Source organism: Haemaphysalis longicornis, unplaced genomic scaffold (genome assembly GCF_048455015.1).
Source record: "Haemaphysalis longicornis isolate Haplotype H1 unplaced genomic scaffold, Haemaphysalis longicornis Haplotype H1 scaffold_9, whole genome shotgun sequence".
NCBI lineage: Eukaryota > Metazoa > Arthropoda > Arachnida > Ixodida > Ixodidae > Haemaphysalis > Haemaphysalis longicornis.
This window is the reverse complement of record NW_027526460.1, coordinates 85,833,690-85,845,814: the sequence shown is the minus strand read 5'-3', so window position 1 is coordinate 85,845,814 and position 12,125 is coordinate 85,833,690. Positions and strand designations below refer to the sequence as shown.

General features: G+C 48.3%; 1 protein-coding gene across 3 annotated transcripts in view; it reads right to left on the bottom strand.

Annotated features, from left to right (window-relative positions):
* LOC144152548 (uncharacterized) overlaps positions 1-10,151 on the bottom strand; it is a 495,420-nt gene extending 485,269 nt beyond the window's left edge. For 2 of the 3 annotated variants that reach the window (XM_077683842.1, XM_077683844.1), the window contains exon 1: positions 9,727-10,150. The gene's annotated coding sequence lies outside the window, so the exon portion shown is untranslated. Of the gene's footprint in view, positions 1-9,726 lie in introns of all 3 variants that reach the window. The other variant, XM_077683846.1, reaches the window with a different exon arrangement.
* Between the last annotated feature and the right edge of the window lie 1,974 nt (positions 10,152-12,125).

The following is a 12,125-nucleotide window of genomic DNA, read 5'->3' as shown; positions in this document are numbered from 1 at the left end:
CCGGTTTTCAGCCCTAACGTGACTATAGGCCGGCGACTTGCCAAAACTTTTTTTTTATGATCTTACTAGTTTTCTGGCTGCCATTGGCTCTTGTATGCTTCTCTCGGCATGGTCCTTACAAATGTCTGTTTAGGGAAATGAAATCACAACGAATAAATTTAATTCCCTCAATACGTATTTTTATCGCGCTGGGAAGTTATGAAATGGCACCCAATTTCGGCTTCAGATTTAGGAAGTGTAGAAGACAGATTATGAAACAGCGTAATAACCTGCGCGTTAGGCGTTTCTGGCTAAAATACAATAGAAATGAAGACAGTAAGACTGTGAAATGCGCTTTCCACGGAAAAAAGATAGCGTTTCTCATACCAATATATTTTCATACCAATCTTTCCACACAAAAAGATTGGTATGGAGAAAGCACAGCTACTGAGATCACTGCAACCGAGCAGTGAAACTAGATTGCCTGAATTCCGCAGGCAATTTACTATCTCTCATGTTCAACGTCAAACTTTTAGTCAGGTTTGGGTGGGAATAGATTTTTGATTAGGCATTTTGTGCACCTCATTTGATAGGCAAGGCTTTAGCCTCCGTTCGCTAGTCGTAAATTCAGATGGGGAACGTGGTTTCTCAGAACCGACATTTTAAAATAGAAAACGAGTGCTCAATTTGTAAAAGAAAGAACTAAGGAAAAGCACGATGCTTAAAAACTAATTTTGATCGCCGGAAACGTCTTTTAATTGTGACTTTATTGTTGCTTAAGTGGAATCAGAAGCATATGCCTGTTCAGTTTGCGCAATCGTTTAATTAAAAAGTTATCTATTGTGTGCATGATTGTTTCCATCAGTGTAGGCCCTGTAACCAAAATAATAACAACAGCGGATTTGTGGTAAGAATTGCGAAAACTAAGCGAGCACAGCACGGGAAAATTCCCGGCTGGGATTGCAGAATGTTAGGTAAACTTAAGCCACCGGGCACCCATAGGTCGGCGTACTCACTCGTGAGTACACTCATTTGTACTCATTTGTACTCAAACTCACGAGTGAGTACGATGATGAGTGAGTACACACCCAGAAAAAAAAAGTGAGTATGATGACGAGTGAGTACAGGGGTAAGTCAACTACTCGTGAGTACAGTACTCATGAGTACACTACTCATGAGTATGAGTACTCATGAGTACAGCATTCATGAGTACGAGTACTCACGAGTTTGAGTACTAATGAGTATGAGTACTCATGAGTACACATTACTCATGAGTACACAGTACTCATGAGTACACAGTACTCATGAGTACATAGTACTCATGAGTACACAGTACTCATGAGTACACAGTACTCGTGAATACACAGTACTGATGAGTACATAGTACTCATGAGTACACAGTACTCATGAGTACAATACTCATGAATACTGGTTTTGCGAGCGCTTGCACTCTTGATTATGTGCACTCGTGAGTACAGTACTGCAAACAAGTTTTATCATGAGCTCAAGTTTGGACGCGCGTGTACGAGTCGCAAACATTAGCAGTGCCGCTGTGCAGCTTAACTGTCAAGGATGTCAAAATTAGACAACGAAAACTGCACCTCCCCCCTTTCCCGGTCCATGTTTGGCGCTGTAAGCGTTTCGCGGCGGTCGCTTGTAAAGGGGTCATGGTGAAGAGGGAAAAACGAGGGGGTGAGGGCCCGGCGGGAAACGCGGCCGCAGTTGCTCTTCTACGGCACTTGTTGACTGCCGCAGTTATTTTTGTTGACGCGGCCTGTGAACGCATGGCGGCTTCATTGCGCGTGCTCCCTTCCAGTTGTTTTAGGGGAGAGGTGGTGGAGGCTGCTAACAATGGACGCATTAGGCGTACTGAAATCCCTCTTTTTCGGTTTTCAGAAGTTTCCGTAGACGCATGTCGCGCTGCGTAGTCGTTTTGTGAACCGAACCGCTCATTTCAACAGTCGCAGTTAGTTTACGTAACTCGCGTCAAACCGACTACGTGGTTTGTAACGTTTGTCTCACCGAAATTGTCCGCACCATTTCGGTGTGTGTATTGAAGCGACAATTTGGCTGATGTACGTGCGCTCATATGGTTTTATTAGGTTCCCGTTTTGAAACATTTTGCTCAGGTTCGCTAGTAATATGGTCTCGTGTAGTGCCATTTACAAGTGAGCATACAGCCCCACCGTGCAACCGCGGCGGTGGAATTTGCCCCAGCAATGGAAATAAAATATCCGGGTACACCTAAGTACGTTTGTGAGTTGTGAATCGGACATCATAATATCCAGTTGAACGCGTGAGACGCCTTGTTTAGCCTCACATATTTTGTCGCAGAGCTCTGGCATCTTGCCGCTGGAGGAGCGTTTTGCTTTCGAATGGCTTTACTTTCGAGTGGCAACCCCATTCGCCGCTTCTCGTTTATGCCACCGTGTAATGACGACGCTGACGATGATGATGAATTTCGGTGGTTGTTATTCCCCTACCCTTCACTACTGTTTACAGGCGGGCGCACACCCCTCGCTAGCAGCTACTGTCGAGTTTAAGCTCGCACTGTGGGAGGCCTCGTGAAGGAATCGTTTTGAAGTGATGAACGCCAACGCCAGACGCTGGGATTGTCGCTTAAGCTCACGTCTTGGAACATCTCGTAAAACATGTGCATTGCACATAACGACGCCACCGCTTTTTTTGATCGATCGCTGTCAGCTTCATACGCACTGCTCGAGACTCTGCAGATTTCCACGGTGCAATCAACCAACCAACACGGCAATACAGTGACGTCAGTGCAAGCTATCACGCCTCCGAAAAACGCGTCTGCAAACTTTGTTCTCGAGTGCACGAAGCACGGCAGCGCAGTTCGACACTGCTGGAACGGCTACCAAGCACCGGCAGCAACTGGGTGCCCTGCGGCCCTCGACTGCGAGCGATACCCCCTCCACGCCCCCCCCCTCCCCCCCCCCCCATGAACACACACGCACAATGTTTGGACTGGGCCATTCCTACTCAGTCACCACTGTTGCGACGTTGCCCTGCTCAGTCCGTCATCGACGCGGCGCAGAGCAGAGCGATGAAGTTGTCGAGCCGACAGCGATTTTAAGCTGCATTTATATACACATATACAAAGGTAGCAAGAGTGTTACATGGCTCGCACAAAGGCGATAGCACTTCTCAACTCCGTGCCTCCAATGAAATGCCGCTGCACAGCCGCTGCTTCAGGGCTGGTTTTATCCCCCGGGGTTCCGCCGCAGCCGCGTGCAGTTCGAATCTTTCCAATCAGGACTATCACTGGCCGCAGTTTGAAAGCGAAGGGATTGCGTCAGCCGAGCCACGACAAGAAAGGGAAGGCTACTCAGCGGCGCCGTCTCCAGGGTCTACTTGCTGCATGTCTTTTTCGGGCCGGTCGTCCCAGGCATGATTTGGTGCGGCCGTCTCGATGGGAAAAGGAGAGTAGACTCGGCGGCGCTGTGTGCCGCCAAGTCGCGGCACGTCTGCCGCGAGCTGTTTGACCGAGGCGCGAATCTGGCCCACCGTCGGCGTGTCGCCAGGTGCAGCAAATTTGTGTCGGGCGCTCTGGTTAACTGCACACACACGCACACAAAAATTAGTGATTAAGGTCAGACCCTTGGGGGTTTTGACCGTGCTGTTAACGGAAATAGACACAACGACGCGTAGCGCCCCTGTCCTGTCCCTTTCTCGCGGCGGGACTTCCCTCTTTGGCTTTTCGCGCGGTAGCCGGTTTTCGTCTTTCTGTTTATCTGTTACATTGCGGGCTGGCGGCGCTTGCGAGGGGTACGGTTGCGCAATGTTCGCTGAATGCGGAACAGTGGCGGCAGCGTCTCTTTCCAGCTGGTTTTAAAGACGATAGTCTTTCTTTGGCCACTTGAGCGGGACAATGTGGGCCTGTCAGTGCCCTCTCTACAACTGGCCAACTGCCCCGCCATTCAGCCGCTCGGCCAAAAGTTAAAAGAATCCTTAATCGAGGGCTTCATATTGGCAAAATATTCCCTCGCTACTAAAGCTGGTACCATGCTTCCTATTTATCAGCTTTGTTCAACAAAAATAAAACAGGGATATTTGAACCCAGACATAAATACGAAAGTGATATGAAAGTGAAAGTCTCAGGCTACAACCCCGCGCGCTTCGAAGACACATGGAGTCTCGGGAGTTCTTATTTACAGACATGAATTATACACGGAACCGTAGCCATACAAGCTTGGCTAACAGCCGTCCGCTTTCTGACGCTACGGGCGTCGACAGTGCATTATTTAAATGTACAATGGAGCACACAACGACTAAACGTTGCCGCGCTTTCGAGCTATTACGGGAACTGTACGTCATGAAACTAAGAAAAAAAAAATAAACACCAGAGCACGGAGTCAGAAATGCATCTGAAGGGCGATTTTTTTTTCCCTCTTCGCTGAGCCGCCTCGTTGGCGCGCCGCCACCGGGAGCGCGAGCGTGAAAGTACAAAGAAAGAGTGTGCAACCGGTGGCACAAGGCGGCGAAAAATCCGCTTTTTTGTTTGTTTGTTTTGCTGACCTCGGTTAACCCACGCCATCGACCAATGAGAGGCATCCCATTGCCTGTTGCCCTCAGCTCCTTTCCTGGCACCGTGATAGCATCCCTGGAGAGAAAGAAAGAAACGACGCGCCACCCTGACGCCTTTCCCTGCGTCCCGAACACACAACGGACCGAGTCCGCCGTCCAATCGGTCACGTGATGAGACGTCACGGTCCGCCGCGGTCCGATCCAAAGCAGAGCGCATCCACACGGCGGTCCGGCTGAGCGGACTGCGAATGGCCGACCGTCTGAACTCACAAGCCAGAAGGGTGAACACAGGCGCCGTTTGGCCGCGACAACATGTTGTAAAGCACGAGCCTGCACGAAACCTTTCATCCCCACAATAACGGCCACCCGCATGCAAGCAGGGCGGGCGTGCTCACGCAGCCGCCGCCGTCGTTCGCATGAAGGCGACACGACGAGCGGCGACGGCGGGGCGATCCGGGCTGCATACGGCTCGTCACCGCTCGCTGTAACCGAACTCTTCCCTAAATTGAGGTCCACATGCGTGAAACAAAGTGATAATCATAGCCAACATCGCACTAGTAACAGTCAGGACTCGCAAGAAAAAGCGTGAATGAAGTATGCGTCGCGATTGCAAGCCTAGCCCGTCGCTTATCCAACCGCGGGTGATTGACAGGCTCCTTCGAGCGCTTCGAAACAGCCGCGCTGCCCGCGCTATTCTCTATTGGCGCAACTGGATGCGGCTCCGCCCACGCGACGCGGCCGCTGTTATGATGTCGTGGTCCGCCGTCGAGACTGCGGGCCGAAAAGCCTCGGCGAATATTTGGACCGCGAAGGCCGCGGTCCTGCGCGGTCCAACGGCGGCGCGTGAACTGGTGACGTCTTATCACGGGATGCGCGGACCGCGGTCCAAATAATCGTTTTGGTCCGCCGTGTGGATCGGCGAACACGCAAGCCTTAGCCAAGAGGTAAACACATCAGGGAGGGAGTACTTGTGGCGGTTGCGCCGTGAAACTTGCAACTTCGCGCTGCGTAGCGCAAGGTATTGCAGTGTCGTCCGTTCCTCTTTCGCCCGTTCCTCTTTCGTGCTGTCCCGGCGCCGGTCCACGCAACCAACGACATCGCATCCGGATTTTTAGATATGGCCCCGACAAGCGACCAAGACGCACGGCGCCCGAAATGCACCATACGTGCCGAACGACCGCACACCAATTATAGTGGAGTGTCCTAGATAAAACGAGGCGCACAGCGCACGAAACGCACCAGAGGTGACGAACGACATCCAACTTGAACCAGTCGAGCTGACCACGGCGAACGAAATGCACAGCGCATGGAACACCGCCAAGCCAGCACAAACAGAAGAAACTGCTATTCGCGACATCCTCCGATCGTGCTGCTGCTATCCCGACTTGGCCAGCGAATGTTACAACCTCAGAAATCACATGGCCACAAGCAACAAAAGACCCAGCGCACGCGGTTCAACCCTACCGGAACGTACGAGCTCTCCGACACCCGCTGCTTCAGCCCGAGTCCAGCGGACGAACGACATCACACTCGTGCAGGTAGGTCCGTCGACGAGCAACGACACGGCCAGCGCATGCGGCATGTCCGAGCCAGAACGAACAAGATCCCCGGCATCCGCGCTCCGACCGAGACTCACACGATAAACACTATTTCGTACAAGAGGACGCAACCGCGAGCAAGCGGACTCGGGACGAACGGAGCCTGCTTGTATGGGAGAGATAGCGATTATAGCATTCTCGAAACAACGGGCAAAAGACGAGGGCTTGAGCGACGACACGGACACAACAAAAACGACAACGAATGAACCCGATCCAGACGAAGGCATCGAATGCCCTAACAATGAAGTCACGCTTGCGACGCCAAGGAATGTGGGACCGAACGGACGGCACGAACTACCCCCGCTTCCCCACCACAACGGTTTCACTTCCGAAACAACCACGGCAACTGCGAGCACGGAGCCGCAAAGACTTTGACCGATCAGCCATGCCACCCTACGAAAACGCCACGCTACCGCACACTAAACGAAAAGCCAATCGGCTCCCGCATCATACGCAACGCACACGTCAATTCAAGCAACGTCCTCAACACGCCGAACTATGCCATCCCTACACAGCGCAGCTCGCCACCGGACGTCTACGCCCCCACATGCATCAAGCACGCGACGAGTTACACGAACACAATCGCCGACGGAAGCGGCGCGACTAACGCAACGCCGTAAACACTGTCAAGTTCAGCTTTGACGAAGTGAATCCCACGGCACACACACAATAAAAGAAAGCAGATTTGAAATTCACCGAAGCTCAATGAGACGAACACCCTCCTAATGAAGTTTCTAGTATCCGGAACAACAAAAACAAACGCCAGCATCGAGCATCTGTGAATAAGCGGACAGTGATCTCGATACGAACGGACGTTAATCTACAGAAACGCTTCATTGTGCCTGGGGGAAGGCACAATTCTGATTTGGAGCACGATTAGGAGAGTATCAGCACGCCTGGAAACGAAAACGGACGACAAAAGCTGCCACCCGAAGACACGCAGAAAACAGCAGTTTACGGCCACGGCCGCACCGACAAGCCCCGAGCTCCCCTGAGCCCGATCCTGTGTTTTTCTAATCAATTAAACATTTTATTTTTTTCTATTTAGTCTTTCATTCGAGATACGACCTAGCTAACAGTGCAGATAAGTTGATTATTCGTGAGTAATACAAATTAAGTACTCATGAGTACAGATTGTGTACTATGAGTGCATAATGAGTAGTACTCATGATTGCAGAATGAGTAGTACTCGTGATTGCAGAATGAGTAGTACTCATGATTGCAGAATGAGTAGTACTCATGATTGCAGAATGAGTAGTACTCATGAGTACAGAAGATTGAGTACTCATGAGTACAGATTGAGTACTCATGAGTACTGGGTGAGTACTCATGAGTACAGATTGAGTACGAATACTCGTGAGGACAAATGAGTTTGAGTACAAGTGAGTATGATTACAAATGAGTATTTGATGAGTGAGTACGAGTGATTTTGTAAACAGACCAGCTTTTTGAGTCTGAGTTTGATTGAGTACAGCGTGAATGAAAAAAATTGTGATTGAGTTTGAGTGAGTTCTTTCTGTTTTGCCGACCTATGCGGGCACCTCGCCAGAATTACCTTGAACTGGATTTTAAAGAAGTCGGCGTAATGAATGCCACAGAATTCATGTCTAGACTAATATTAAAATGTACTAAAGCCTGCATTTTCAAAAAAGTGGGAGAGCTAACCATAATAATAATGATTATGCCTTAGAAAAATATATTTAACCAAAAGAATGTGGATTTCTCTGCCCAGGCACATTTTTTTACTAATGACAACATGTATTCTCATGCACAGGTTTCGGGGTAAAAATTGTATTTAGTAAGTTCCCTTCAGCCGGTTTTGCCATGGCGCTCCAGAGGAACCATCGAAAGCCAGCAAATGTGCAAAATACACGAATAAAATGCTTAACTTTCTATGTTACAAGCAAATAAGCACCTGCTCAAGTACATAGTGCGATGTGAAACCGGATGCACGCCTCAAAGGTTGACCCTGCGAAGGTCGTATTTGTTGAGCCATGTTGAATGGTGGCCCGTGCATTCACCGATTTCGCACACTTTCTGCGGGCTCTGACTGATCTCTTTGTAGCGTTGTGGGGAAGCTGAACTTCAAGATTTCTCAGAGTGCTCAAATGAAATCAATGCTTTTATCACCAATTTGTGGGTAATATTAACGCTTAAATGTTTTTGGCTTGCGTAAGTTTCGTAATACATATTGAAGATATTTTTATTGTCCTGTATAAAACTGTTCTCAGGCGACCTGGGAAACTCCCTGTGAGTACGACTTCAACGGAACTTTGTCATGGTAAACCATTTGGGACTGATGAAGTTCGCTATAGCGGTTGCTTTACTGTAAAGGACACGTCGCCTGGGAAACTCACTGTGAGTACGACTTCAACGGAACCTTGTCATGATAAACCATTTGGAACTGATGAAGTTCGTTATAGCGGGTGCTTTACTGTAAAGCACACTTGTTAATGCCGTAATGTGGGCGAGTTGGTTTCTTCGGCGTCGAAGCATATTGAAACAGCGCGGTGCGGATGAGACAAAAAGGGATAGGAACAGGCCGGCGCTAGTACTGTGTGTTGTTCTCTTCCTTCTATCTCACCCGTAATGCGCTGCTTTAATATGTTTCACTACTATAAAGGAGTAATTACAAGCTTCTATCCACACCACTGAGATCACCAAGAAGCGGAATGAAACGTTTATCCTTTCGTCAAAACACGGACCAAAAGTGGCAGCATTAAATAGTAGTAGCATCACACTATGTATAAAATACCCCGTGTATGTAACCTGTACGAAATTGTCAAATTATTGTTATCGGCTCATACCATTCTTTGCCAGCATCTAAAGTATTTAGCACTTTTGTAAGGGTTTGAAGCGAACACAAATTTAGTGTTTTTCTTTTGCTGGAGCAGTGTTTGAACAACGGTTTCGTGCTGATTTCGTTTTTTTCCGAGTTCGCTTTCGACGAAATTTTTCGTGCGAGCTTAAACATACGGTTGTAAATAGTCAATTCTACGTCTTACACTAGTTACCCCACCGCATTTGGGGATGCCGCAAGAGTAAAAATCGAATCTCGCTACTGGTGGGGTGGCGACCCTTTCCCGGAATTCGGTTAAAAAACTGTGGCGAACCAGCAGTATTAGTTCCAAGCTCCTTGACAAGGCAGATAAAAACATTTGCCTACCTTGGCTGTTTACTGCACTGAAATATTTTCCCACAAATGACTCCGAACGGTGGCGGGGCTAACCTTTATTAAAGTGACAATTTCACTATGTCAGTATTTGCTATACTAAGCTGCTAACGTATATAAGATAGTTCATAATTGAACTCAAGAATATCAGCCTCACTGCAAACTGTGAAAACGTTTTTCTGTCACAGTGCTGCCAGTTAATCTCATTTTTGACTAATGAGTTTTGTTGCTGTCTGCCCCATATCAAATCACTTTTCAGGCCATTTCTTGACCTCATTTACCTTAAAAGACATTCCATCACACCACGTGACAAGAGTACTAGATAGCAAGTCCAATTATCTCTGACTGTTTATCATCACCGTAGTTCGGAAATATTAAAAGATCTTAGAAGAACATTTTATCCGCAGAATATACAAATAAGGCCGAACTCACCGGCGTCAGGAGAGTGCCGTGGATACACGATGCAGCACGCCATGGGAGGCGGGAAAATCCTGTCCGAGGATGCGGCCTCAGGGATCGTTCACTGTAGAACCCAGCCACGAAATGCCACGAGCGCTGGATCCATTACCGGAAGCGGCAAACACGCCCTCTTAGTTTTGCTCTCCTCTTGCAACTTCAACGATTGAAAACAAAACCGCCAAGAAAGGAGAGCAAGAAATTGTCGAAATGACGGTGCAGCGGAGAATGACTGTCACAGGAGCGTGGGCTACACAACGGGAAGCGAGGAGTCGTGCGAAGATCGCTGACGAGGATCCGGGGCGACTACCACCGCGTCTGGATTAACGCTGCGCTGGAGGAGCAGTAGCGTTGGCTACGGCAGCACCGAGGAGAATTGCGGGGGACGCCGAGCTGCCGGCGTTAGCCAAAAGCACGCCTGGAATCTCGGCGCGCGATCGGTCCGACCCGCCGCCTGAGCCTGGAAGGTGGCGCCAACACGCGGACGCTCTCCGCTATACAAAGAACTCGGCGGGATATCGGCCAGGGTCTCTCCTCCTGAGCTTGGCGCGATCAAACAAGCTAGTTTATGCAGTGCTAATTCTAGAGACCACACTGCGCTTGTCTTGTTTGCATGCCCGGTGGTGGCAAAAGCCATGTGTGAAGTCGAGTCCGCATTACCTTACGCGATTTCTCGGACATCGGAGGCAGGAGGAGGCAGGAATGTTTGCCAAGACCTGTGGGCACGTGGGAGGCGTCCGAGCATGATCAGCAGCGGATAAAAGACACGCTGAAGAGTTTGAGCTTGGATGTAGCAATTTTGTGGGATGTTTAAATAGGCGTTGAGAAATGGCGTTATCGGCTATTACTGATCAGGCGCAAACATACACCTTGCAAATGTGAACTAGTGTAGGCAATTAGTTTTTATTATGTATGGAAACAACGGAGTTTATTGTTGAATTTTAAATTTATTCTGGAGTCTGATCGGCTGCAGACTGTAAATCTGGTCATGCCACGTATTGGGAAAGACAAGGCATGAACGTTCGGTGAGGTCGTCAACACAAATCTCTCGCACAATACAAAGCTTGCATTCTGAATGCCATGTGTGGTATCTGGAAGGCCAGTGTGCCTAGAAAGACTTATTATGTGTAGTAAAGATCACACTTGATGAAACGCCGTCCCAAATCCTAGTATACGACTTCCCACTGTAACGTGGTCTTAAAATGACCTACGTTCACTACCTTAAAAACCATCCGTGAATCTTTTATCATTCATGATAGCATTTTCAAAGGCACCTGAGAAGACACCTATAAAAGGATTATAGCATCGAAAAAGTTTTTCCCAGTTTCAGGCGACATGTTATTTGCAAAATAGCAACAAGGAAAGATGTTCCAGTGCCCTAATAAATTAGCATATGTTTAGCCTTTCCTAAAAATATCAGTGCACGCAATCTAGAGCAACCTGTGTGTTACGATGGCATGCTTATAGGCGCCACCTATATGCCTACAAAACACTACACGCTTACTCGAGCATTTTGATGCTTGGAAAGTATGGAATTATGACTGTTAGAGAACATATAGTACGACAGAAAATAATTTGCACGGTCATATACGCAGATGTTCCGTGGTAACAGCTGTCTTATAAAGGGTACTCATCAGAATGCAGCATTTGTTCTGTTTTAATCAGTGTCATGTCAGCACTCTCAGTGAGGCTCAAAGTAGCAGAATAATGGGTTTCAGGTCATTGCGGAATTGCTAGAAATCAGGCTATTGACAGGGAAAGCAAATGCATCTGCTCTTTGGGAAATTGTGCAGAATATGTCTGTCCCTTAGGGAATCTAAAACCACTCATCAGAAAAAGGCAACATGAACTCTGAATCGGGATGGGTAGAGCGCAAAAGACAACTTGGACAAGAAAAACCACGGGACGAAGCGCTTTCTTGTCCAAGTTGTCTTTGGCGCTGTACCCATCATGAGCATATACCAACAAGCCCAAATCGCAGTTCTTGGGATACACAAATAGGAAACACATTTCATGCAGGTAAGCCGATTATGGGTATGTACGCAACACAACAACTAAACAGACCTGCAAAAGCGGTACTTTGCTGATTAGATCAAGAACAGAAAACTCACGCGCAACTCCGAGACATCTCCTAAACGAAACATTGCGGCAAGCTTGGAGCAGAGTTGAATGCGAAGAGCGTAATAGAGAAAGACGGATACGTTTCGGTAAGTAAGAGTAGAACCCCGCTCTTACGTTTCTCAGTGCTGCGTTTTTCCGGCTGCTACGTTGTTTTTGTCTTCAGGAAGACACAAACATACGCGCACACACTTTTATTTTTACTCAGTCAGTCTTAAATAAGGTGCCTATTGATAACTCCTTGCATTCTTCATGTG